The sequence below is a fragment of the Orycteropus afer genome, unplaced genomic scaffold, assembly GCF_000298275.1.
Source record: "Orycteropus afer afer isolate SDZICR_OR568_19922 unplaced genomic scaffold, OryAfe1.0 scaffold00014, whole genome shotgun sequence".
Taxonomy (NCBI): domain Eukaryota; kingdom Metazoa; phylum Chordata; class Mammalia; order Tubulidentata; family Orycteropodidae; genus Orycteropus; species Orycteropus afer.
In genome coordinates, this window is record NW_006921601.1 from 17,165,791 (window position 1) to 17,170,386 (window position 4,596).

The window sequence follows — 4,596 nt, forward strand, 5'->3', positions numbered from 1 at the left end:
GCCCATGCAAAAACATCAGCCTAGGAAATAAAGGGACTGGCAAAGAAAATGTAAATAGAAGGCACATCCCTATGCCTAAGGCACCTGACTGCTAATTAGGGGGCTGGCGGTTCAAACCCACCAGCGACTCCTTGGAAGGAAGATTGGGCAATCTACTTCCACAGAGATATCACCTTGGAAACCCAAGGAGGGGTTGCTTTGAGTCGGGATTGACTCAAGGGCAGTGAGTTTATCTTAATTTGGGCTAGTATGATAATAATACATGTACAAATGCACAAATCCAGTGGTTAAATATATAAACCACAGATTATAGCTTTACAGAAGCACATATAGTTACATTAACTGTGCTCACATCTACTTTCAGACCAAGGTAAAATAAATAAATAAGTTCCATCTTTCTTTCAGCGCGTTAATAAATTCAATTCCGGTCTTTTTTCCCCATAAGCTAACTAGAGTACAACATCCAAACCAAACCCAAACCCATTGCCATTATTGATTTCAACTCACAGCAACTTCCATAGGGTTTCCAAGGCTGTAAATCTTTACAGAAGCAGACTGCCTCATCTTTCTCCCCTGGAGCAATTTGGTGGGTTCGAATTGCTTTTGGTTAGTAGCCTATTGCCTTGCCACAGTGCTATCAGAGTGCTGGAGTACATCAGTAACACAACAACGCAACACACTGCCGGGGAGTTGGGTCCGACTTACAGCAACCCCTCCTTGGGTTGCCAAGGCGATATCACTAGGGAAGTAGATTGTCCAGCCTTCCTTCAGAGGAGTGGTTGGTGGGTTTGAACCGCCAGCTTTCTGGTTAGCAGTCAAATGCCTTAGGCACATCAGTGAGGAGTTCATTTTAAACCTCTGGAAATCAAACTTCAGAGTCAAGGGTAAACTCACCTGGACTATTCACAGATCTGATCTACTAGGACCTGTGCCTCTTTGCAATTGTAAACTTGTACCTAAACTCCTAAGGACCCCTAGTGGAGCAGTGCTTAAGCACCCAGCTGCTCATTGAAAAGTTCAAGGCTTGAACCCACCAGCTGCTCCAAGGAGAAATATGTGACAGTCTGCTTCCCTAAAGATTACAGTCTTGGAAACTTCATGGGCAGTACTCTGCTCTATGGGGTTACTATGATTTGGAATCCACTTCACTGGCAACAGGACACAAGCTCTTAGTCCCTTTGAAGTGAAAGTGATGGGGCAGTGTGATGCCGCGAGGTTTTGCATCTGAGACTCCCTTTTATTGGAGAGGTCCCATCTATGGGTGGAGAAGGAATAAAAGATATTGCCCTTTGACAAAAAGAAAGGGAAGGACGAAGAAGGGGTCTGTTTCTGCTAACACAGAGTTACACGGACTTGATCGGACTTGAGGATTTGGGTTCAACTCCGATCCCCAGCTTCTTCATTTCTACAATGCAAGAAAATCTACCTCATGAGGTTTGATGTAACGGTAAAATCACAGAGCGTGCAAAGTGTCGTGTCGTATGTGTATACACACACACATACACACACAGTGTTTTCTCTCCCCAAACAGGGTAGGAGGAAAGAGTGAGCGACCGAAGCAGTACAATTCACAACTCCCAGACTCGCCCCGCCTCCCGCAGGCATTTACTTGCAGGAAGGATGGCCCTACCCGGCCCCAGGCCAGCCCAGCGCCCCCAACTCCCCGACAGCGGTCCCTGGTCCCCGCGGGAAGTGACTGCCCCACTCACCTTGGAGCCGCTAGCTTTTTGCTGGGTAAGCCAGCAGTCCCTCGCTACCCGCCTCTTATAGGAGCGGGCTCCGGAGCGGGTGAATTGGCACCGAAGGCAGCCGGGCAATAGCCAATGAGAAAGCAGGACCGACGGACTTGGCTGGGGTTCGCTCACTAGCCGGAGATAGTCAACCAGCTCTGACTTCTGCTTCTTGCTAACTGCCCCCGCCAGCCTGTGCCCTGACACTTACCTTTCAGCAGTCTCTGGCCGGTGGTTTTAATTAAGGTAACGTTAGGCCAGCCTTAACTACAGAAGTCTAATACTAAGGAGTTCAGAGGTGCAAATTCCCTCCACACGAAGAAAATAAGTATTATCGGCATAATGACCTCCTATAGGCGTGTACTGCCTCTGGGTTGGCGACCAAAACAGGAATCTTTCGCTTCCCTGAGTAAGGTCACTTTAAAGGAATGAGCAAAGAACTTTCTTTAAGCGTCTCTGAACATAGCCAAGCCCCCACGACCCTGGGAGACTCCAGGCATGTCGGCTTTACTACTTCTCCGACAGAATTTTAAGAAGACCCTGGCCCTTCCCAAAATATCTTCAGCATTGTGGCTGGAATTCCACCAATTAAGAATTTTCACATACTCTGGGAAGGCTTAGGGAAAAGACCATCTGTTGGGTAAATATTTGTCTATACTTTCTTAATTTAAAGTGTTAACGTTAGTGTTAATTAGTCTCAAGCTGATTTTACAGAATGAAATGTACATGTGTGTGTATGTATGTACTTTTCCATGGACGTTACAGAAAAAGCACATCAAGATATTTGAAGAAAACAGGGAGTGTGTTAGTTTCTTATTGTTGCTGTAACAAATTACCATAAACTTAGTGGTTTAAAACAACACAAATTTATCATCTTACAGTTCTGGAAGTCAGTTCACTGGTCTAGAATCAAGGTGTCAGCTGGGCTGCGTTTTTTGTTAGTTCATTTTCCAGAGGCTGTAGGGGAGAATCCATTCCCTTGGCTTTTCCAGCTTCTAGCAGCTGCTTGCAGTCCTTCGCTCCTGACTGCTTCCTCTATTTTCAAAGCAAGCTGGGTGGCATCTTCAAATCTTTTCTGACCCTCCTGCCTCCCTCTTTCACTTACAATGACCTTAGTGATTATTGGACGCACTAGGATAGTACAGGATAATCTCATTTCAAGAAACAGCTCTCAAAAACGTTATGCTAAGTGAAAGAAGTCAGACATAAAAGGTTACATATTGTGTAATGTCATTTACATGAAATATTCAGAATGGGTAAATCCATAGAAACAGAACGCAGAGTAGTGATTTCCAAGGACTGTTCCATAGGAACAGACTACTTAATGGACAAAGAGTTTTATTTTGGAGTGATGGAAATATTTTGTGACTGGATAGAGGTAGTGGTTATACAACATTGTGAATATACTAAATGCCATTGAATTGTTTCCTTTAGAATGGTTAATTTTATGTTACATGTTATATTAATTTTATCTCCAGAAAAAGAATGAAATTGATCTCTTCACCCCCAAACCTTCCTTCCTACATATCCATCTCTCTTACCTCCTTGATGTTGTTGTTGTTATATGTCGTCCAGTCGGCCCTGACTCATAGTGACCCCTCCCTGGTTTCCCAGGCAGTATCACTACGGAAGTAGATTGCCCAGCCTTCCTTCCAAGGAGTGGCTGGTAGATTTGAACCGCCAGCCTTCTGGTTAGCAGCCAACCTCCTATATGCCATAAATCATCACATTTGGTCAATTCTACCTCCAATATATTCGGAAGGAAGATAGGGCAATCTGCTTCTGTAGTGATACTGCCTCGGAAACCCAAGGAGGGGTCTCGGGTCCGACTGGACAGCACATAACAACAATAACAACAACTTCCAATATATACTTAAATTCACCCACTCCTCTTCATCTTCTCTGCCACTATGCTACTTCAATCCATCATCATCCCTTCTCCGAAATACTGCAATTTCTCTTCACTGGTTTCCCCTTATCCATGCCAGCCCCTCCTCCTATCCATTCTCATTTTTCAAACATTTTAAAAACTGTTGTATAGAGTTTATAAAGTTTTTGCCATACTTAAAAATGCAAACACAATCATGTTACTACTCTGATTAAAAACCATACAATCCTTCCCATTATCCATAGGATGAAGTTTAAAATCCCTTACCTGACCTTTAAAAGCCCAAAATGTGCCTCCTACATACTTTCTGGCCTCTTTTCCTAACATTCTACATTGCACTCCATGCCCACTGGACTGTTTTCTGTCCCAAATTCCTTACCACATCAAGGCCTTCCTATATGCTCAGAGCTGAATGTCTCCACCTTCACCCCTGCAACCCTGCCTCTTCACCTGGTTAATTCCTTTCTTACTCTTTAGCTTTTCATTTAAGGGTCAGTTCCTTCCCTGAATGAAGACTACATTCCCAGTCTAAATTAGGTTCCCCATCAACCTCTTTTGTACATGCTTCCCTTTTACTCTATGGCACATGTAACAACTATTATTACACAGCTGCTTTTTTTTTTTTTTTCCAATATTGTGATTTGGGTGAAAGTTTACAAAGCAGATTGGTTTTCCATTCAACAATCCATACACATTCTGTTTTGTAACATTCACTGCAATCCTCACAATGCAACAGCATTCTTCCCACTTCCTCCCCACTGCTTCCCTTCATCCACAGCTTTTTGTGTGACAGTTTATCTCAGTACCCCTCACAGGTAAAGAATTGTGTCTCCATGCCCTTGAGAGAACAATCATGGGAGAAGGAAGGGCACCTTATGCACAGGGAGACAGCTTAGGGGGCAGGAGAGTATGGAGGGATGGACACTGGGAAGTGGTACCTTGGGGAGGAAATTGGAGGGGAGCTGTTGCATTGTGGTA